Genomic DNA, 24768 nt, shown 5'->3' on the forward strand with positions numbered 1-24768 from the left:
CAGGAATAGGTATTAACTCTTTCTTAAATATTTGATGGAATTTGCCTGTGAAGCCATTTGGTCTTGGACTTTTGTTTTTTGGGAGTTTTTTGATTACGGATTTACTTTCTTTGCTGGTAATCAGTCTATTCAACTTTTCTGTTTCTGTTTTGGTAGTTTATATGTTTCCAGGAATTTAGCCATTTCTTCTGGGTTGTCCAATTTCTTGGTGAATAGTTTTTCACAATACTGTCTTCTTATTGTTTGTATTTCTGTGGTGTTTTTATTTTTTCTCTCTCATTTATAATTATATTTGAGTCCACTCTCTTTTTTTCTTGATAACTCTGGTTAGAGATTTATGAATTTTATTGATTTTTTCCCCCCAAAGAACCAGCTCCTGGTTTCATTGATCTGTTATATTTTTTTTTTTAGTTTCTATATCGTCTGCTCTAATCTTTATTATTTCCTTCCCTCTGTTGCTTTGAGGTTTTTGTTGTTGTTGTTGTTTTTCTACCTCCTTGAGGTGTAAGATTAGTTTGTTTAAGACTTTTGTTTTTGCTTCTTGGCCTGTGTTGCTATAAACTCCCTCTTAGAACCACTTTTGCTGTATCCCAAATGTTTTGCACCATTGTGTTTTCATTTTCATTTGTTTCCGTGTACTCTTTAATTTCTTCTTCCTCCTCTTCCTCTTCCTCCTCCTCCTCCCCTTGTTGTTGTTGTTGTTCTTCTTCTTTGTCTTGTCTCCTCCTCTTCCTCCTCTTCTCTGATTGACCCATTTATTGTTTAGTAGAATGTTGTTTAACTTCCATGTATTTGTAGTCTTTCCAGATTTTTTCTTGTCTTTGACTTCTAGTTTCATAGCTTTGTGGTCAGAAAAGATGCTTGGCTGGGCACCTGTCTGGCTCAGTTGGTTGAGTGTCTGACTCTTGATTTCAGCTCAGATCATGATCCCACAGTTGTGGGATTGAGCCCCACATCAGGCTCTGCACTGAGCATGAATCCTGCTTAAGATTCTCATTCTCTCTCCCCTTCTGCCCCTCTCCCTTCTCGTGCTCTCCCTCTCTCCTTCCCTCTGCCTCTTTCCCCTGCCATCTTTCTCTCCTTCTCCACCTCTCTCTCCAATAAATAAATAAATACATACATAAATAAATAGATAAATATATGACTTTGATCTTTTTGAATTTGTTGAGGCTGGTTTTATGGGCTAATTAGTGATCTATTCTGGAGAATGTTCCATGTGCACTTAAAAAGAATGTGTATTCTATTGTTTAGGATGGAATGTTCTGAATATATCTGTTAAATCCATTTGTTCCAGCGTTTCATTGTTGATTTTCTCTTTAGATCAATCTGTCTATTGATGTAAGTGGGGTGTTAAAGTCCCCTACTATTGTTGTATTATTATTGATTAGTTCCCTTAGATTTGTTGTTAACAGTTTATGTATTTGGGTGCTTCTGTGTTGGGTGCATAAATATTTACAGTTGCTATATATTTTTTGTTGTATTGTTCCCTTTATGATTATATAGTGTCCTTCTTTGTCTCTTGTTGCAATCTTTGTTTTTTTATTTGTGGTGTTTTTTTGGTTTTTGGCTTTTGGTTTTTTTGTTTTGTTTTATTTTTTGTTTTTTTGTTTTTTGTGTTTTTTTTTTAGCTATTTATTTATTTTGAGAGACACAGAGAGCATGAGCTGGGGAGGAGTAGAGAGAGAGGGAGAGAGAGTCTGAAGCATGATTCTCATGATCCTTTCTTAATTTCTCACAGAAACCCACTCTGTCAGCACAGAGCCTATATAGTCTTTTTTGTAAAGTTTATTTTGTGCCTTACAAGTATTGCTACTCCAGTTTTCTTTTCATGATAGATGTCTCTCCATCCCTTCACTTTCAATTTGCTGGTATCTTTATGTCTTAAATGAGTCTCTTGTAGGCATAAGAGAGATGGGTCTTCTTTTTTTCTCCATTCTGTCATCCTGTGTCTTGATTGGAGCATTTAGTCCATTTGCATTTGAAGTATTATTGATAGACACATATTTTCATTTTATTAAGTGTTTTGTGGTTATTTCTGAAGCGTTTTCTCTGTTCCTTTCTCTTATTCTTTCACAGTTTCCTGATTTTCTTTAGTGATATATTTGGATTTATTTCTCTTTATTCTTCTCATGTTATTATTTTTTGATACATGGTTACCATTAGGTTTGTTTATAACCTTTTCTGCATATAGCAGTCTATATGAAGTCCACAGTCATTTAAGTTTGAACCCATTCTTTACTTCTCTCTTCCTCACTTTTCAGGTATATGTTGTTACATTTTATATACCTTGATTTTGTGAGTTCCTTTGACTGACTTTTTATCAAAATATTCATTTTTACTCTTTTTGTTTTTAACCTTTATAGTGTCTCTCCTATCCACTCAGAGTCTCCTTTACTATTTCTTTAGGGACTGGTTTAGCAGTCATGAACTCCTTTAGTTTTTGTCTGGGAAACTTTTTATCTCTCTATTCTGAATGATAACCTTGCTGGACAGTATTCTTGGCTGTAGATTTTTCCCATTCAGCACCTTGAATATATCATGCTACTTCCTTCTGGGTTGCAAAGTTTCTGTCAAAAAATCTCCTGTTAGCCTTATGGGTTTTCCCTTTTAAGTTACTATATCTTGTCTTGCTGCTTTAAATATTTTTTCTTTATCACTATATTTTGTGTCTCTGTATTATTTGTGGAGTTTGTTCTGCCAGTGTTCAGGTTGTTCTCCAGTTTATTTATTTGGATGTGGTTGATATCTAGCTATAAATGTAGGATGGGATGAACTCAGTGTCCTCCTATTTTACCATCTTCCCCCAAAATCTTCTGATTCTAATTTTTATCTTTACATGTGATTATTTGTTATCTGTATATACTCTCTGATAAAATTTCTGTTCATTTGTTTTTTATTTTCCAAGGGAATTGTCTTTTTTTTTTTTTCTGATGAGTTTTGAGGGTTTTGTTTTGTTTTTTTTTACTGTTGTATTTGAAGAGTTCTTTATATAGTCTAGATGTTAGTCCTTTGTCAGATATATGGTATGCAAACATTTTCTTCTAATCTATAGTTTGTGTCTGCATTCTCTTGATGGGGTCTTTTACAGAGCAAACAAAAGTTTTAAATTTTCGCAAAGTCCACTTTTTCAGTTTTTCCCTTAATGAATTGTGTTTTTTTTATATCAAATCTGATAACTCTTTGCTGAGTACTAGATTCCAAAGCTTTTTTTCCAGTGTTTTCTTCTAGAAATGATACAATTTCATGTTTTACTTTTTTCAAAAAAGTTTATTTATTTTGAGAGACAGCATGCACACATGAGCCAGGGAGAGGGAGAGAGAGAATCCCAAGCAGGCTCCATGCCCAATGCAGAGCCCTGTGTGAGGCTTAATCTCATGACTGAGATCACGATCTGGGCCCAAATCAAGAGTCAGGCGCCCAACCAACTGAGCCAGCCACATGCCCCTCATGTTTTACTTTAAGTCTGTGATTTACTTTGAGTTAATCTTGTATAAGATACGAGGTTTTAGTCAAGGTTTATTTATATATTTTTACTTTTTGCCATAAGTATAGTTTTAAAAGCTCAGGTAACTGATGATGGGCTGAAGTTGACACTGGTTGAACTAGATGATCAGTAAACTCATGTGAGTCCTGAAAGCTTATGAAATGCTTTTCATAAACTGTATTGAGGAGCACTAGTTATTAATTAGGGCTTTAAGGATAAGGAAGCAAAATGAATTTGATAAGTGTGGCATAGTAAGGATCCTTCTTGGAACTCCATATTATAGATTAGATTAGAGTAAGAATTCTGTGTACATGAGAGAAATTTCTGTCATCTGGGGTAAGCATCTGTGTTTGCAAGGGTGTGATGTCAGAATGGTCCTAGAGTTGAGAAATGCTGCAAATTATGGCTCTTTATGGACTGGGTTACTGTCTCAGTTCCTTGCAAAAAATTAGGAATAGATGCATTTGTTTTATTGAAAACTAATGATAAAAAGTTTTCACTTTATTGCAGTTTTCTTAATGCGTTTTCTGCAGTGTTATTATTATAGTTTGAAAGATACAATGCAATGAAAATTTGAACCAAAGTAGTGTATATTGTTATTATAATTTCTCTCAAGTATACATATGCCATTTTATTAAGAAGGGATGTCATTACTTTCTAATATTAAGATAATTTGGACACATGGAAAGGACAAATTAGATAACAAATATTTAAGTGAATTTATTAAGGAAAAATATTAAATAATCATGCAATTTTCTTCATGTGTCATTTGGCCATCTGGATGTCTTCTTTGGAGAAGTGTCTATTCATGTCTTCTGTGCATTTCTTCACTGGATTATTTGTTTTTTGGGTGTTGAGTTTCATAAGTTCTTCATAGATTTTGGATACTAACCCTTTATCTGATATGCTCTTTGCAAATATCTTCTCCTATTCCGTCAGTTGCCTTTTAGTTTTGCTGATTGTTTCTTTCTCTGTTCAGAAGCTTTTTATTTTGATGAGGTCCCGATAGTTCATTTTTGCTTTTTTTTCCCTTGCCTCCAGAGATGTGTTGAGTAAGAAGTTGCTGTGGCCAAGCTCAGAGAGGGTTTTGCCTGCTTTCTTCTCGAAGATTTTGATGGCTTCCTGTCTTACATTTAGGTTTTTCTTCCATTTTGAGTTTATTTTTGTGTATGGTGTAAGAAAGTGGTCCAGGTTCATTTTTATGCACGTTGCTGTCCAGTTTTCCCAGCTCCACTTGCTAAAGAGACTGTCTTTATTCCATTGGATATTGTTTCCTGCTTTGTCACAGATTAGTTGGCCATATGTTTGTGGGTCCATTTCTGGGTTCTCCATTCTGTTCCATTGATCTGAGTGTCTGTTTTTGTGCCATTAAATAATCATGCAAGATGAAATTAGAAGACAGGACAAAACAGTAAAGTGATATATGAATTTATTTACTTACTCATTTTTAACAAATATTTTAGTCTCTTCTATGTGACTAGACACTTGGGATATGTCAGTTAATAAAAGAGATTGTCCTTTTAGAGCTTATGTTCTAGCGAGGTTAGTTCATAGACAATAAATATAAGTAAATTATATGAATTTTAGATTTAATGAAATGGTAAAAAGGAAAAATAGAACTAGCTAGGGTAATTGGGTGTTGTGGAGGTTGGGGGCAAGGTCAGATTACAGTATTTAACAGAGTGGCTGATATAGAGGTTAATGAAAAGTTGACATTTGGACAGAGATTTGAAGGAGGTGAGGGAGTCTGAGATGTCCAGCAACATTGTGAAAACAGTGGGAAGAGCCATGGCAAATGACGTAAGGCAGGAATGTGTCTGGTGTGTTTCTGTCTTCTCAGTTTTATACAGTAATCACAAATCATCTATGAAGTTCATAATGTCAAATATATTACGGACATTTAATGAACATAAACTGATCTTATAAATATCTTTTCTTAGGGTGATAGGGAATCCCCAACTGGATTTATATTGGCTTGTCACTATGACTAAGAGCATAAACTTTGTTTTAAATCCCTTCATAAGATATTTTTCTTGGTATTCTGGAGTCTGGCTTATTCAGGTCCAAACATGAGCACATAAGACAGTCTGAGGTTTCTTCAAACTCCCAGAGTTAATGTTGTAGGCTATGTGTTAGTGGAAAATACTTTGAGTGTTTGTGTGGAAACCTTTTTTACTTTAAGCTCATTTTTGTCCAGATACAGTACTTTGTGTTCACAGGAAAGAATGGTTCAAATTGTAATTAGAATTCTTTTTTTTTTTCTGATTTAATATGTTTTGAATACTATTCCTTCCTTAAGAATAGGTATTTTAGGTTTTAGTTTTCATGAATAGCAGTTTTGTTTTTGTTTTTCTTAAAGTTCAAGTCCAGTTGTATTCTGTTTTTGCTTATGATTTGGGACCGTTATGAATATAAATTACGGCATGTTATACTGAGCTGTATAGTAATGCTATAAAGTGCACTTTTGACTAGTAGACTGTATAGTTCCACACTATTCTGATTTGATAGTTCCAGTGTCTAAGTTTTAAGTTTATTCTGTATTATTTTATTATTATTTATTTTATTTTAATTCCAATGTAGTTAACATACAGTGTTATGTTAGTTTCAGGTGTACCATATAGTGATTTAACAGTTACCATACATCACCAGAGCTCATCGTGACAAGTGCACTCCTTAATCCCCATCACCTATTTCACCCAGCTCCCCACCTGCTTCCCCTTTGGTAACCATCAGTTTGTTCTCAATAGTTAGGAGTCTGTTTCTTCGTGTCTCTCTCTCTCTCTCTCTCTCTCTCTCTCTCTCTCTCTCTTTTCCTTTGCTTTTTTTTTTTTTTTTAATTCCACATAAGAATGAAATCATATGGTATTCGTCTTTCTCTGACTGACTTATTTCACTTAGGATTATACTCTGTAGCTCCATCCATGTTGTAAATGGCAAAATTTCATTTTTTTTTAAGTTTATTTCTTTTGAGAGAGAGAGAGAAAGAGAGCGTGTGTGTGCCTGTGGGGGGAGGAGCAGAGAGAGAGGAGAGAGAAAGTCTCAAGCATGCTCCGGACAGTAGTGCAGAGCCCGCTGCAGGGCTTGATCTCACATACCATGATCTCACACAATCAAGAATAAACTAATACATACCTCAATTTTAAGGATTCATCTTGTACCTGAGTATACAATTCAGTGCAGTACAATACACAATAATGGTGGGCATGGCTGACCCTGGTTTTCACTAATAAAATATGGTGAGTATTGAGATAAGTTTCATGCTGTAGGTGACTTGTTTTCTCTGATTGTTTTATTACCATTAATTGGCTTTGTTGTGCAACTTGTTCATAGTTTGGAAGAGCAGCAAAAAACAGAACTGGAAGACTTACTTAAAGGCATCAGAATGCCTTTAATGTTCATTTAAGTTTTATGTTTTATGTGTTTGTATTGAATGAAGTCTTGCAGCAAGTTACTGGAGACATTTAAAAATAATTTTTAAAATGTTTTTAATAAATAACTTTAAACATTTCAATGTCTTAAGATTTTCCTCCAACTTTATAATTATAGAATTTGCTGTATAATTAAAGTATATTTAGATTTTTGTTCACTTTAGTTTTTATCTATAATGAATAAGGATAATGGAAATGAATTTTATTTATTTATTTATTTTTAAAGTTTATTTTGAGAGAGAGAGAGAGAGTGCGCATGGTAGGGGCAGAGAGAGAGGGGAGAAGCGAATTCCAAGCAGGCTCTGCTCAGTCAGTGCAGAGCCCGACGTGGGGCTTGAACTCGCAAACTGTGAGATCATGACCTGAGCCGAAATCAAGAGTTGGACCCTTAACCGACTGAGCCACCCAGGCGCCTCAGGAAATGAATTTTAATGGAACATTTTAATTTAAAAAACCTAATTATTTTGGGGCAAAGCGATCTGTATTTTTCCTCTGTTTTAGTTTTGAATATGAAGCACTCATTATTAATGTTAATTCTAGAACACAAAGTTATCAGAGTTTGATTTTATAATCAAATTTGTTATTAAAAATTTTTTGTTGGTGCAAGGACTCCATAACTTTTAAACATTTTCATATACAAATATAAATTTTGCAAATTAGGAAGTGTGTTAGAGTGATATTTTATTGCTAAAAATAGGATGCTGATATAAAAATTCATGTATGGTAATTTAAATTTACTCATAAGGACCTTATTATTTAAAGAAAAATTTTGAAGTTTACATGTCTTTAATACATAAGTGGAATGGTCCATTATTTAGCTAGGTGAAGAAACATTAAAATGTTTTAGATTCACTTAGTTGATAAGCAAGCATTTTGCTCCTCTCTAATTCTTCTGCACACATACAAACAGTGCAGGAATTTGCTTTATTTTTCTATTTTATTTTGGAAAATTTTTATTTTCCTTCACAAACATTACTCTATTAAGGACTTCCTAACACATTTGCCTTTGGAAAAAATAACATTTTTATAGTATTTAAAAAATAATGATAAATATAGCTTACTAATGAAATTATTGGCTGAGTAAACATATTAATTTTTAAAATTATGTATTCTACTTATATATTTAAAGTGATGATTTTAGTGCTAATAAGAACTAACAAGTGTAATCTCATACTTATTATGGGCACCCATAAAAAGCTTCATGCAAAAGTCATGAGGTTTAAAATATAATGCTGGTAGCTCCCAGCTGCTAAAGAATTTTCATTTACCAATTTTATTATTTTACTCCTTTGTAATTTAAATGCCTTTATTTAAAAAGTTTAACTTAAGGATATTGTAAAGTATATAGTATTTTAAGATTAGATGGTATCCAGAACATACAGTCCAATGAGTTAGTCCAATGTAATTGGAGGAATTATTAAATGACACTGACCTCATTTCCTTTAGAACAATGAAAATTAATAGTTTCACATTTTATTAGGCTGATATTCCAGATGTAGTGTACATTTAATTAAGTGTAGTTTCCTTTTAGTTATGGTATGTGTATCTGTTTTTTGTCGCAAATTCTTTCTAGTTTTACAGTTTTCCACATGTTTTCTTTCACCATTTATGATTTTTTTCAAAGCAGAGCTATAAGGACTTAAATCACTTTAGCATGCAGCAAAACAGTTCCCATTCAAACAATAAACGCCATTTTAAAAAGCCTTTAGATCTTCTGTCACTTCATAAATATAAATGTATAAAAACGTTATGCAGTTGTAGTGCCCACCTGCTAATTAAATGCAGATTTTCTCAAACTTGCTTAAAATCTGTCTGTTTGTTTCAACTCTGTCTCTGTTCAGAATACATATGGCCCTTGTGAAACTAATTATGCTTATGGAACAGCTGTTAAATTTAGTGCAACTAATTTTATCCAATATTTTACATTTTAATTGATTACCTGTGAAGAAATTAGCAAATTAACACTTATTGTACAGTAACTGAATGGTCTTTTATGGTTACTTTCAGATTTAACAAGTGAACCAGGCAGTGATGGAATAAAGACATTACTAAGATTTTTAGATAGGAAAGTTATTGGTGGACCTTGATTATCTGGTGTGAAAATTTAGGAAGACTGATGAGTGATGCCAAGCATCTGTGTGTTCTGTATCTTAAACATGAGAAGCAGATTGGAAAGTAATAGCTTTTTCTTAGAATTTTGGTAACATATGGGCTTATCTGGATCTAAGAAGTCTTTGAAGATCTTTGAACTTGACTAAATGACTTAACCTTTGGCATAGTGGGTGGGTTATATGCTTTTTTAGTGGGGGGAGGCACTGGCATTCCGCGATTCTCTTTTGCTTTTTTTCCTCTTCCCAATTGTATGTTTTAATATCTTCTCTTAAAAATCAAGGCACTAGTGATGATGATGATTGGGAATTTTTGAAGATTGACATGATGAGAATTCCAAGATACTTAGTTGAATGGATCTACCTGTAATAAGGTGGATTTAAATCTTTTGGTAATGTTTTGGAAATGAGTTTTTGCATAGATATTTATTTTCTGTCTTATAGAGTTTTTTTTTGAAAATGATACTGCAATCAGATATTACTGGCAGTGTGTTGTAGTTGAAAGGATGTGGAGAAGCCTGGGTTCAAATTTCAGCTCTATCACACATTGGCTGTGTGAACTCTGAAAAGTTCAGAGTTCAGTTTTGTCAAAGCAAAAAAACAAGCCAAATCAACCCAACTGACCAAAAACAAAACAAAACACCCCAAAACCCCAACCCTGCCTCCACCCAAAGCAGGAAAAAATCCAAAAGGAGAGGACGATAACAAGTATATGTTTAAATACTGTGTAGAATTAAAAGTTAAAATAGATTAATATAGCCAGCATGCTTTTTAGCACATAGAAGATACTTAGTAATAATAAGGATAGATTTTATGTCCTGTAACATTGCTAAATAAGAGGTGTAATAAGCAAGTATGTCATTACACGTATTTTAGAGCATTAGCTATCATGGTAAATGAGAGATTGTTATCGATTTTTATTTACTAGGTTTGAAGTCCGATAAGTCAGTTGTAAAACTTGATGTGAGTTACAGGGCCAGGTAAATGTATCTGGAATTTTGATAAGAAACATTTCAGTTGGGGCACTATAAATAAGGAATTACTGTGTCAGTAATAGACAAGCAATCCCTGTTTCCAATCATTTGATCTACCACAGCTAGAGGCTTGATCCTCAGCCCCTGGTGAGGATAGTTGATCTTGGTTCTGCAGTTTAGAATAATTGGCAACTGTAATGATCTAGATAGATTTTTCTAAGGCAGATGTAGGGTCCATTAGTGACCAAAGCTGAAGAATATTAACCCACTGACTTTATCTTAGTTAAAACTCAGAATGTGTGTGTTTTTTCCAAAGAAATAGCATTATTGTTGGTGTGTGTATTTGAAATAGTCTTTTGGTATAAGGTATCAGGTACTTTGTGTTAATAGGTTTATGTGAATTGGATTGAAAAACCATGGTGATTTGTATGGTGAGTTTTGAATAACAGACTTATAAATGAAATGTCAAGTAATTTTTTTTTAGCCTTTGATTGGAAATTTTTAAGCATCCGTTGAAATGGAAGTATAGAACACCCTCACGTAGCCATGATCTAACTTCATTAGGTGGTATTTTGCCAATATCAAGGCTTGCTTTTTAAGCTTCAGAATGGGTCTAGAGTACCTTTATTTATGGGTTATTTGGTTCTGTTATCAATACTTGACTCTTTACAATGCCTTATGTACAAAGTGTCTTCACTCTGGCTGGTGGAACATGATTTCTCCCCCTGTAGGGTATTCAGGATTTCTGTTGCTTTCCAGTGTTCTTTTCCCCAGTCCTGTGGAATTTCACCTCATATATCTATAGGTTAGAACTTGTCAGAAGATCTAGGGGAGCCCATGGCAGATTTCTGGATCCCTCTCTCTCTGTCCAACTTCCTTCTCTGACTCCTCCTCCTTCTTTTTTAAAAGAGAGAGCGAGAGAGGGGCAGAGGGACAGGGACAGAGAGAATCTTAAGACGACTAGCATGGAACCTGATAGTTGTGAGATGGAGACCACGACCTGAGTTGAAATCAAGAGTCAGATGCTTAATCCACTGAACCACCTAGGCACCCCATCCAACTTCCTTCTGATGCCTTGGAAATTCTAGCCACCTTGGCCTCCTTGAAGATCTATCTCTGTCTCCTTAAGTCAGCAAGTCTATGGAAGCTCTTTTTGGGTTCCCTCTCCTTGCTCTGTGGCATGGAAACTTCCTGAAGGCAGTAAGTTGGGGACAGTCCTAGTTTTCCCTTCCTTGTTTGCCTTTTCTTGGGTATTCACAGTTTTGCACTGCCTTATTGTTCAATGTCTGAAATAGTTGTTTAATACATGTTGTCTGCTTTTTTAGTTGTTTATGATGAAATGGCTATTCTCATAGCCTTTAACGTCCCTGTGTGTGAAAGGTCATTTAACTATAATATTATTTTATTTGTGATTTTTCTGGTTTTTTTGGTCGTTTCCACTGAGAGTTTATCAACTTTATTAGTCTTTTCAAAAAATCAACTATCTTTGGCTCATTAATATTTGCTTTTATTTCTGTTACTTTACCTTCTTTGAGTATAATTTTCTGTTTTTTTCCCCCTAACTCTTTGAGATGGCTGCTTAGATTATTTATTTTACCTTTTATTATTTTCTGATATGTGTTTTTAATGCTGTACATTTTCATCTTTACTGTGCTTTAGCTATAGTATTTTTGATATGTCAAATTTTAGTTTTTATTTGATTCAAATATTTAAAAAATATCTATTGTGGTTTCATCTTTCCCATGGGTAGCATAGAAAAAATTACTTAATTTCCAAACATTTGTAGGTTTTTCTAGTTTTTTGTTTCTTTCTTGCTTAATTTCACTGTAGTCAGAGAGTATAATCTGAATGCTTTTCATTTTCTAATTTTTATTTGATTTTAATTTTAATTTTAATTTATTATTTTTTTATTTTAGAGAGAATGAACACTAGCAGGGGAGAAGGGCAGAGGGAGAGAATCTTAAGCAGGCTCCCATGTTCAGCACGGAGCCCACTGTGGGGCTTGATTCCACAAACGTGAGGTCATGACCTGAGCTGAAATCAAAAGTTGGATGCTCACCTGACTGAGCCACCCAAGTGCCCCAGTTTTTTTTTAAGATTTTATTTTTAAGTATTGTCTGTACCTAATGTGGAGCTTGAATTTATGAGCCTGAGATCAAAAGTTGCATGTTTTACCAACTAAGCCTGCCAGGTCCCCCTGAACACCTTTCATTTTTGAAATGTGTTGAGATTAGATTTATGGCACATCATAAGGTTTATTTTAGGAAATACTACAGATGTACATGGTAAGAATGAATATTACACAGTTTTGGAATGCAGTTAAATAGGTGAATTTAACTACCGTTTGTTTTAATCTTTTATATCTTCCCTTTTCTTTTTTCCCTTTTAGTATCTCAATTTATCAGTTATTGGCAGAACTCAGAGACAAATCCTGATTGTAGATATGCAAGTTCAGAATTGTTTTATATTCTTTTTGGAGTGACCTCATCATCATGAGTTGTCTCTATTTCTACCAATATTTTTTTACTTTGAAGTCTACTGATATTGATGTAATCTTACCATTTTTTTCTTATTAGTGCTTGTGTGATATTTTTCCCAAACTTTTACTTTCTAACTTTCTTTGTTTTATATTTAATATATTCACTTTGAAAGGTGTCTATAATTTGCTGTTTTCAGTCTGAGAATCTTTCTTTCAGTTGTAATATTTAGTCTATTTATGTTTATTGATTACTGTTATATTTGGATTTAAATCTCTCTTCTTTATTTGTTCCAGTCCATTTTCTCCCCCCCCCCCTCCTTTTTTCTTACCTTCTTTGGTTTAATTTTATTGCAATTTCTTCTCTGTTAGCTTGTTAGCTTACATTCTTTTAATTTATTTTGAGTGTGCTTAACCTAGAAATTGTAGCATGTTCTTGACTTACTAGATTTAACATAAATTAGTACTTTTATCACTTATTTTCTATAGCTTTATACTTGAAGGATAATTTGACGAGATGTAACATTGTGAACACACTTTTTCCCCCTTGAGTTCCTTAAGGAAAATTAAAGCCATTGTTTTGCTATTTATCTTGCATTTGAGAAGATTGATGCCCATGTTACTTTATTTTGTTGTTAGTGACTTGATCAGGGTATTCTTTTTTCTTTATTGTTAATATGTAGTACTGCATCAGGATATATCTCAAGAGTTGACTATGGTTTATCCATATCCCCAGATACACAGTGGACCCTTTCTACATATAGATTCTTTTAGTTCCAAAAGTGTTCTTGGATTATATTGTAATGTTAGTTCTGTCCCTTTTTTTTTTTCTTTTCTGTAGCCTCAGTTAAGTTGGATGTTCATTGTCTACCCCTTATTTCTCTTACTTTTTCTGACTGTTTTTGCTACTTTTATATCTTTTAACTTTTTTTTCTTGAATCTTTATCACTAACACCGTGTCTCTTATTCTATGCTATATTTAATGTTGGAGTATTATGTTATAGTCTCCTCTGCTTCATGGGTATTTTTATGGGGTATATCTGCTTCATCTGAAAAATTTAATTCTAACTTTGTTTTATTTTTTTAAGTTTACTTATTATTTGAGAAAGAAAGAGAGAGAGAGAGACAAAACATAAGTGGGGAAGGGGCAGAGTGAGAGAATCCCAAGCAGGCTCTGCATTATAAGTGTGGAATCCGATGCGGGACTTGATCTCATGAACCATGAGATAAGGACCTCAGCCAAAATCATTAAGAATTGGTTGTTTAACTGAGCCACTAAGGTACCCCACTTTGTTTCTTTTTTTATACAGTTGACTCTTGGGATGCCAATCCCCCCACTCAGTCAGAAATCCACTTACAATTGTTGACTCCCTAGAAATTTAATCAGAAGCCTTACTGATAACCTAAACAACTGATTAACACATATTTTATATGTTATATGTATTATGTTTTATATTCATGTGATAAAGTAAGCTAGAGAAAAGAGTTATTAAGAAAGTCGTAAGGAAGGGAAAATACATTTACAATACTGTAATGCATTTATTGAAAAAAATCTGCATGTAAGTGGATCCACGCAGTTAAAACCCATGTTGTTAGAGGTTCAACTGCAGTTGCTTTGTATGGATGTCAGATTCTTTTTGTTGTTGTTCATGATAAGGCGCAGAATTTTCCTGGATCTGCAGTAATAGGCAATTCTGTGAATAGACTGAAGGTTTTAGGTGACTTATAAGGTTTCTTGAGTGGCACTGTACATTATTAATACAGGGAGATGGAAGTTTCTCTAATGAATGGGGAACTTTATGAGAAAAGCTAAGCTTATTTTCAGATCCTTTGATGTTTTATGGAACCCTGAGCTTCAGCATTTTGTTTTCTAGTTGTTTTCCACCACCAAGCCACCAGTGGACACTTCCCTTTTCATAGTATATTTCTTTCCTAGAGTGTGCATCCTTTTAAAAAATTCCCCTGGTTGTTAGGTTTTAGTTGGATTTCAATTGGGGTTGAAAGTAGATGTCCATGTTCAAAACGTCATCCTGACATGGAATTCGTGTAAATTTATTCACTGTATAATTTTAAAATTTAATTTTAAGTACAGTTTTACTTTATGGTAAATATAGTCTTTATTTATAGAACTCTACTTAAGAAACTACTTGAAGTATTGTAGTTATTTTTTTGAAAGATAAAATATTAGGATATTTGTTTTGATTACATGTGTTTAGAACTTATTAGCCAATTAAGAAACTTGACGAATTGGTTTTTGAGGGCAGTAATTCATTTTATGTAGGGATGTTATGGTGATTGTTCCTATTCTGTAGATATTGAAAGCATTTATCTGGTATAATAGGACATCTTGCTGTCCATTTATTGCTTATATATTGTGTGTTCTAGAATGCCACATTTTTTATCAAATGTTTCTTTGCTTATAATATATCTCCATTTTAGTTATGGTGCTCTAGAGACTTCTAGAGTGATTTGTCAGAAGGGTATTTATTTAAGGAATGAAGGACAAATAACATCTTAAATTTTAGTGTAGTTTCTTCAACTTTTTGTTTCTCTGGTCAGGGTAGGAAATCTCTTTACTGTGATCTGTTACTTTCTTCTTGACGGAGATCCTTTAAATACATAGTTAAAGTTACTTAATAAATGGGGTTGTTCATATGTCTGGGATATGCATTTTACTCAAAATTATGTAAAGTAATTCTCATGACAACTAAGAAGTCAGCTTAATTCACTTTGAGTCTTTGTTTGATTTTGTGGTTCTTTTTTAACAGCTTTTAATACTGTTATTTTGCCTATTTTTTGGACTTACTGTCTTTTCTCCATGTATTCTCTCCAGAGTCATATTTTGCTTCTTGTAGCCTATAAGCAAAATTAAGAGCCCTATAATATGAGAATTAACATAACAAACATTAAGACAGGGAGAGAAAGATCCAGTAGTTTATATTGTATACTGTGATATTTTAAAACTTACTATTTTCTTTAGACTTGGCATCATGGATGGCTTAATTTATAGTTCTGCTATTGCTATCATAGTTCTTTGAGCCACATCAGTAATATTTATAGGAGAGTATTCCAAAATGGCATGGGTTGCATGTATTGACATATGGTGAATAATGAGCAAGATGTTTTGGAGAATGACAGGCATAGGTTTTCTACAGTGGGATTTTGTGTTAGGGAAAACCATGGGATGATTTGGAGATAATTGTGTTTATTTTATGAATTGGGTACATTGGGAGGAATGGAGATTGGGAAAGTAGGTGCTATGGGGAGGGTGGGCAGATAGTAATTGATATGGAAGGCTTCTAATTGTGGTATATAGCTTTGCTGTGATGGTGATAGAGTGATCATGCTTTCTGGTTTCTCTGGGACAGTACCAACTTAGACATGTTGTCTTAATGTTATAGTGCCTGTCTTGACTCTTAAAAATCACCCTTTTATCCTTCAAAAGTTTGTATGATAGGTGATATGGTTTTTCTATTAATAGCAAATCTGTGCAGATCGTGTATTTGGCTGCTGTGGGTTTTCTGTGAAGATATGGGTTATTGGCCAGGGTTGTTATTCTTTACATTCCTTTATAAAAGAAATATATTGAAACTTGATTAATCCTTATTCCAGCTTTAAGATTTTATTTTATTTTTTTAACGTTTATTTATTTTTGAGAGAGAGAAAGAGACATAGTGTGAGCCGGGGGCGGGGGGGAGTGCGCAGAGAGAGAGGGAGACGCAGAATCCAAAGCAGGCTCCAGGCTCTGAACTGTCAGCACAGAGCCAGACGCGGGGCTCAAACCCACGAACTGTGGATCATGACCTGAGCTGAAGTCGGATGCTTAACCGACTGAGCCACCCAGGTGCCCCAGCCACCTTTAAGATTTTAAAGATCTGTCAAAACCAGAATGCTGCTCTTTACTGGTTTAGCTTTAGTATGAGGGAAGCATACTTAATATGCTTCTGATTCAGATTTTACTCCTTTGTTCAGATTAGCGCATCCCTCAGTTACATCTTTCTAATTGCCTGCCTGCTCTCACATCACTTGTCTGCGATCTCACAATTCAGTTAGGTAACCCTGAAAGTAGTTGTTATCCCCCTTTTGTAGATAAGGAAACAGATGCCCTCAGAGGAAATAACTTGTTTGAGGACACTACTATGTAAGGAATCCTTTATTTTTTAACTTAATACTTATAGAAGTTTGAATATCTTAATGACAGATACATCTATTTTTATAAGATACAGTGAAAAAACATGATTTCACCCAAATATACCTCATTTGTAATCTGTGAATGGTTGCACGTTTTTGTCAAGCTGTGTATTCTGACAAAAGGGCAAACCGGTAAGAAATGGGCTTATATTAAAGATTCATTTAAAAAGAGAACTCTTGGGGCGCCTGGGTGGCGCAGTCGGTTAAGCGTCCGACTTCAGCCAGGTCACGATCTCGCAGTCCGTGAGTTCGAGCCCCGCGTCAGGCTCGCATCAGGCTCTGGGCTGATGGCTCAGAGCCTGGAGCCTGTTTCTGATTCTGTGTCTCCCTCTCTCTCTGCCCCTCCCCCATTCATGCTCTGTCTCTCTCTGTCCCAAAAATAAATAAACGTTGAAAAAAAATTTTAAAAAGAGAACTCTTAGTTTTGTTGTTAGAGTTTAAACTCATGTTAACTCACTTATTTTTGGTGCTCCACATTTTTATTAGTTGAGTGAAAAGTAATTGCAAGAATCCTATTTTGTTCCTGAAAGATGTAGAACCAAATTAAAATAATATACATACGCGGAATGTATATGTATAGTGATTGAGGCTGTCACAAAAAAGGCCCCCCTCCATTTTTATTATCATAACTTTCTTTTAATAGATAACTTTAAATTATATATGATTATTGTTCAAAATTTTAGAAGAATATGTTAAAATTTGTATATATTCACATATAATAGAAGATTTAATTAGAAATGAATAAACTAACTTTTGTGGGGGAAATAAATTACGAGGATAAATTAAAACATGTCGAAGGGCACTTGTATGGCTCATTTGGTTAAGTGTCCCGCCTTGGCTCAGGTCACCATCTCACAGTTGATGAGTTGGAGGCCTGCATTGGGCTCCGTGCTGACTGTGTGAAGCCTGCTTGTGATCTTGGAATTCTCTTTGTCTCTCCCTCTTTCTCCCTCTGTCTCTGCCCATCCCCTGAAGGTGCATACCCTCTCTCTCTCTCAAAATATAAATAAACTTAAAAAAAAAAAAAAAAAACTTTATGTGGAAAAAAAGTCATGTCAAAATTAAGAGAGGGAGTAATTAAACTTAAAGAGATAGAAATTTTATTTTTGTAAATTAGGATAATAACCCATGTTGACATCCCTAGCAATAAATATTGTAACTTCTCAAAATCACATATTAAAAAAGTTTGTGACCGTATTTGGATAATACTGCTTTTCATTCAGTGAGTAAACCAATTAGGGATGAAAGAGGTAAGACATTACCACTACTGAAATCCATGTAATTGTCTTCAAGACTTACATAGGTCCTAAATACTCAGGACTAATTTATGCAGTCTCTCTATCATCCACATTATTTGGAGGAAATAATTTGTGTTTGCTCTCTTCTCTTTCCCTTAGTCTAGCTAGGGATTTACCAAATATATTGACATTATCAGAGAACCAGATTTTGGCTATTTTTCTTTATTGCTTCCTATTCTATTGATTTTTCCTCATTATTTAATGTTTCCTTCCTTCTACCTACTTTGAACTTACTTTCCTCTTCTTTTTCTGGCTTAAGATGAAACCTTAGGTATTTGATTTTAGACCTTTCTTCTTTTCTAATATAAGCGCTTAAAACTGTAAGTTTCCCTCTAAATATTGCTTTAACTCATCTTACAAATTCTCCTATGTTGTATTTTCATTGTCATTCAGTTAAAAATATTTTCTAATTTTTCTTGTGATTTCTTACTTGATCAGTGAATTATTTAGAAGAGTATTTAATGTCTATTTTTTTCTAGATGTTTTATTGTTATTAAACTCCAGATCTGTTGTGGTTGGATAAACATATTTTGTATGGTTTCTATTTATGAATTGATCCTATAATCATGAAGTATCCTTTTCTTTTCTTTTTTTGGTGATACTTTTAGTTTCTCAAGTTTATCTGATATTAACATATTCATTTCAGCTTTTCTGTGCTTACTGTTTGCATGATACAATAAAACCTTGGTTTGTGTCCATAATTCTGGAAACATACTTGTAATCCAAAGCACTTGTATATCAAAGCGAAGTTCCCCGTAAGAAAAAGGAAAGAGAGGATTTGTTCCACAACCCACAAATATTCGTATAAAACTGATTATAATACTGTAATATAATACAAAATAAAGAGAAAATACAAAATATAAAGAAAAATAAACAAATTAACCTGCATTTACTTTTGAAAATCTTCGTGGCTGGTATGAAGGAGATGAGAGAGGAGGGTTATTGTGTAGGACGACTTCCACTATCACTAACGGAGTCACTGTATATAATCTTTTCTTTTCATGGAGCTTTAACAAGAAACCTATCCAGTGACACTTGCTTTTTCCTCCTTTTGAGGATTTCGCGGAAATGTGATGTTGCATTGTTGTTAAACAGATTCATTACTCGCACTGCTACAGCCTTATTCAGGTCATGCTTTTCTACAAAATTTTGTACTGTTTCCCACATTTTACACATCACGTTAATCTCGTGTGAAGTGACGGATTCCTCCACCTTCTCCTCCTCCTCTGCAGACAAGATTCAGACGTGCACTTCTTATACAATCTTGCAATTTCAGCCACTCGCATACCTCTTTTGTACTTCTTGATGTGTTTCTTCCTTACTTCCACTATAATCATCTTCTCCTTCAACGCATTCAACCTTTCTTTTTACTCTTTCTGCATGGGGGCCATTGTATACGCTGGCACAGATGTTGACTACAGTACAGTAAATTCTTGTCACATACTGTATTTAATGTAACTGGCAATAAGGCAGCAGAGGAAAGGGTCTGTATCTGCAGGCAGCCTGACCTAGAATGTAGTAAAGCCTTCCTAAGCTTACTCTTGTACAGAAAAGCAAAGGACTGTCCATAGGTGCTTTGAAGTGACAAAAAATTCCCTAGTGCCAGTTGTGGGCACGTTCCAGTGTTCTGAAAAATCGCTGATTTCTGCCAAACGGTGTGGCCTGAGACCAAGCATCTGAGCATGGGAGACGATCACACACAACCCTGCAGAGAGAGAGAGAGAGAGAACCACCATTGGCTCAGTTGTGATCACGTGACTTTGGGTGTCACGTACTACTTGTATTGCAAGACATTGCTTGTTTATCAAGTTAAAATTTACTAGAAGTGTTTGCTTATCTTGTGGAACACTCACAGAACAACTTATTTGCAATCCAAGGTTTTACTCTATATCTGTTTTTAGCCATTTACTTTGAACCTGTATCTGTATATTTAAAGTAAACATCTTGTAGACAGCATGTAGTTGTGTGATGCTTTTTGAATCATTTGGACAATCTCTTTTTATTTAAAGTATTTATTAGTGTTTAAGGTATTTATTGATATATTTGGTATACATATTTGATATTGATATATTTGATATATTAAGTCTACTATCTGATATATCTCTATTTTATGTATTTTATATGTATGTTTTTATGTATTTTATGTATTTTATATTCATATAATATATATTTATTTTATGTTTGCCCCTCTGATTTTTATTTCTTTGTACTTCTTTTCCAGCCTCCTTTTAGAATAATGAATATTTTTTTTTTAATTTTTTTTTACGTTTATTTATTTTTTTGGGACAGAGAGAGACAGAGCATGAACGGGGGAGGGGCAGAGAGAGAGGGAGACACAGAATCAGAAACAGGCTCCAGGCTCTGAGCCATCAGCCCAGAGCCCGACGCGGGGCTCGAACTCCCGGACCGCGAGATCGTGACCTGGCTGAAGTCGGACGCTTAACCGACTGCGCCACCCAGGCGCCCCTAGAATAATGAATATTTTTAAGAATTCTTGTTTAGGGACACCTGGGGGCTTGGTCAGTTAAGTGTTGGACTCCATATCGGCACTCAGGTTGTGATCTCCTGGTTGTGATCCCAGGGTCATGAGATTGAGTCCCATGTTGGGTCCATGCTGATTGTGGAGCCTGCTTGAGATTCTTTCTTCCTGGCTCTCTCTGCCCTTTCTCTGCTCTCAAAATAAGTAAATAAGCATTTAAAAAAAATGAATTCTTATTTAGCTCATATTTTGGCTTTTTAGCTGTACATATTTACATTTCTTCTTTTATTTCTTTAAGTGATTGTTCTAAGGATTGTATAGATGCCCTTACCATTTCAGTGTACTTAGAGTTACTATTTCACCATTCATGCAAAATGTAGAAACCTCAGGTCTCCATTTACCTGCTGCATAGTTTTTTTTATAGAGATGATATATACTCTATCTACTTTCATTATAAACTCTACAGTGAAACTTGTATATTTTTACTTTAAGCACATATATGTATTTTAAATAAAGGAAATGGTTTTTTATATTTCCCCATATATTTACCATTTCCAATGGTCTTCATTCCTTCCTAAAGATCCCAGGTTTTCATCTGTCATCACTCTTTTCCAACGTTTATTTATTTTTGGGACAGAGAGAGACAGAGCATGAACGGGGGAGGGGCAGAGAGAGAGGGAGACACAGAATCGGAAACAGGCTCCAGGCTCTGAGCCATCAGCCCAGAGCCTGACGCGGGGCTCGAACTCCCGGACCGCGAGATCGTGACCTGGCTGAAGTCGGACGCTTAACCGACTGCGCCACCCAGGCGCCCCTGTCATCACTCTTTTCATCCCAAAGAACTTATTTTAGAACTTACTGTAGTACAGATCTACTATTGATGATTATGGTTTATTCTTCCCGTTACCTCAAAAATGTCTGTATTTTACTTTTAGTTTTTGAGGCATGTTGTTGCTAAATATGAAATTCTGGTTTGAATGTTTTCTTTCACTATGTTAACTAAGAACTTTGTTCTACTGTCTTCTGGTCTCCACTGTATCTGATGAGAAGCCAGCAGTAACGACTATCATTGCTCTCCTTCCTGTATGTGTTGTGTCAGTTTTTTTTCTGAATACTTTCAAGATTTCTCTTTACTTTTGGTTTTCATTGGTTTCATCAATAGTCATGATATCTATATTTATCTTGGGGTTCACTAAACTTCTAGGATCTGATAACTTGTTTTTCACTAAACTTGGGGATATTATAGCCACCACAAAAATAAATTGTTCTTTATTTTAATATTTTCTCTCCTTCTGTGTTTAACCATGTTAGACATTTGGATATCGTCATGGAGATCCTGGAGGATCTGTTTTTCTTATTGACGGTCTTTTTTTTTTTTTTTTTTTTTTTTCATCTTAGTTCTTTAGTTTGGGTAGTTTTGATTGATTTATTTCCAGGTATACAGATTCTTTCCTCTGTTATTACTAATTAGTAGACTTTAATCTTATTCAGCATAATTTAAATTTCAGATATTATATTTTTTAGTTATAGAATTTTAGTTATAGAATTACTTTTTTTTCATTTTCTAGTTTTCCTGCTGAGATTTCTGTATTTATTGCAAGCATAGTTATGCTTTTTTAAAATCCTTGTGCTATTGCTAACATTTGGCTCATCTCAGGGTTAATCTCTATTGACTATCTTTTCTCTTCAGATTGGATCACATTTTTCATGCTTTGTTATATTATCTAGTAATTTTATCCTGGACATGGTGAGTGTCATATTTTGAAAAGTCTGGATTCTGCTATATTCTTCAAAAAATATTGATTTTTTTGTTTACTTGTTTGTTTTAGCACGAAATTTAGTTGAATTAAAATTGCAAAAATCCTGTCTCTCTGGGGGCATTTGAAATTTTTAGTTCTTTTACCCTTAGCTATTTGGAGTTGTTCCCTCATTTGCAAAATGTAGGGTTTAGCCCAAGATTTGAGTAGAGTATATACATCTAGAATTTGTGGCTCCCTCCTCTCAGTCTTTCAGGATTCCCCTTTCATTTTCCTTTTGCGATGGTTGCCCTGAGTCTTTCTATTGGTTTTTCTGGCTGGAAATCCTAAAGTTTTGTATTGGAGTTTTAGCTGCCCTACATGGGCACCCCCCATCAACCCTCAGTTTGTTCTCAGTTTTTAAGAGAAAACATTATTTTCCTGTTTAAGAGAAAACATAATATATCCTGATTATGTTTTGGCTCCCTCCCTCTCTAACCTTTTTTTTTTCCCTTCCCCTCCCCCGTGGTCTTCTGTTAAGTTTCTCAGGATCCACATAAGAGTGAAAACATATGGTATATGTCTTTCTCTGTATGACTCATTTCACTTAGTATAACACTCTCCAGTTCCATCCACGTTGCTACAAAGGCCATATTTCATTCTTTCTCATTGCCATGTAGTATTCCATTGTGTATATAAACCACAATTTCTTTATCCACTCGTCAGTTGATGGACATTTAGGCTCTTTCCATAATTTGGCTATTGTTGAAAGTGCTGCTATAAACATTGGGGTCCAATGCCCCTATGCATCAGCACTCCTGTATCCCTTGGGTAAATTCCTAGCAGTGCTATTGCTGGGTCACAGGGTAGGTCTACTTTTAATTTTTTTGAGGAACCTCCACACTGTTTTCCAGAGCGGCTGCACCAGTTTGCATTCCCACCAACAGTGCAAGAGGGTTCCTGTTTCTCCACATCCTCGCCAGCATCTATCTATAGTCTCCTGATTTGTTCATTTTAGCCACTCTGACTGGCGTGAGGTTTTGATTTGTATTTCCCTGGTGAGGAGTGACATTGAGCATCTTTTCATGTGTCTGTTGGTCATCTGGATATCTTCTTTAGAGAAGTGTCTATTCATGTCTTCTGCCCATTTCTTTACTGGATTATTTGTTTTTTGGGTGTGGAGTTTGGTGAGTTCTTTATAGATTTTGGATACTAGCCCTTTGTCCGATATGTCATTTGCAAATATCTTTTCCCATTCTGTCGTTTGCCTTTTAGTTTTGTTGATTGTTTCCTTTGCAGTGCAGAAGCTTTTTATCTTCACGAGGTCCCAAGTTCATTTTTGCTTTTAATTCCCTTGCCTTTGGGGATGTGTCAAGTAAGAATTTGCTGTGGCTGAGGTCAGAGAGGTTTTTTCCTGCTTTCTCCTCTAGGGTTTTGATGGTTTCCTGTCTCACATTCAGATCCTTTATCCATTTTGAGTTTATTTTTGTGAATGATGTAAGAAAGTGGTCTAGTTTCATTCTTCTGCATGTTGCTGTCTAGTTCTCCCAGCACCATTTGTTAAAGAGACTCTTTTTTCCATTGGATATTCTTTCCTGCTTTGTCAAAGATTAGTTGGCCATACTTTTATGGGTCCAGTTCTGGATTCTCTATTCTATTCCATTGGTCTATGTGTCGGTTTTTGTGCCAATACCATGCTGTCTTGATGATTACAGCTTTGTAGTAGAGGCTAAAGTCTGGGGTTGTGATGCCTCCCGCTTTGGTCTTCTTCAATATTACTTTCGGGGTCTTCTTCAATATTACTTTTCGGGCTATTCGGGGTCTTTTGTGGTTCCATACAAATTTTAGGATTGGTTGTGCTAGCTTTGAGAAGAATGCTGGTGCAATTTTGATTGGGATTGCACTGAATGTGTAGATTGCTTTGGTAGTATTGACATTTTAATAATATTTATTCTTCCAATCCATGAGCACAGAATGTTTTTCCATTTCTTTATATCTTCTTCAGTTTCCTTTATAAGCTTTCTATAGTTTTCAGCATATAGATCTTTTACATCTTTGGTTAGGTTTATTCCTAGGTATTTTATGATTCTTGGTGCAGTTGTGAATGGGATCAGTTTCTTTATTTGTCTTTCTGTTGCTTCATTATTAGTGTATAAGAATGCAACTGATTTCTGTACATTGATTTTGTATCCTGCGACTTTGCTGAATTCTTGTATCAGTTCTAGCAGACTTTCGGTGGAGTCTTTCGGGTTTTTTATGTATAATATCACGTCATCTGCAAAAAGTCAAAGCTTAACTTCATTTTTGCCAATTTTGATGCCTTTGATTTCCTTTTGTTGTTGATTGCTGATGCTAGCACTTCGAACACTATGTTAAACAACAGCAGTGAGAGAGAATCCTAAGCAGGCTCAGTGCTATCAGCATGGGGCTCCATCCCATGAGCTATGAAATTGTGTCCTGAGCCAAAATCAAGAATCAGATGCTTTAACCTGCTTAACCGACCAAACCACCCAGACACCCCTCCCTCATGTCATTTTAATTGAGTGTACTTATTCATAAAGAATCCTATACAGATGCTTATTACTTCACAGTTA

General features: G+C 34.8%; 1 protein-coding gene across 1 annotated transcript in view; it reads left to right on the forward strand.

The window, feature by feature from the left end:
* Positions 1–24768, forward strand: part of RSRC1 (arginine and serine rich coiled-coil 1) — a 245061-nt gene that overhangs the window by 87585 nt on the left and 132708 nt on the right. The window lies entirely within an intron of this gene.

Source organism: Herpailurus yagouaroundi, unplaced genomic scaffold (assembly GCF_014898765.1).
Source record: "Herpailurus yagouaroundi ecotype Mexico unplaced genomic scaffold, PumYag 159, whole genome shotgun sequence".
NCBI lineage: Eukaryota > Metazoa > Chordata > Mammalia > Carnivora > Felidae > Herpailurus > Herpailurus yagouaroundi.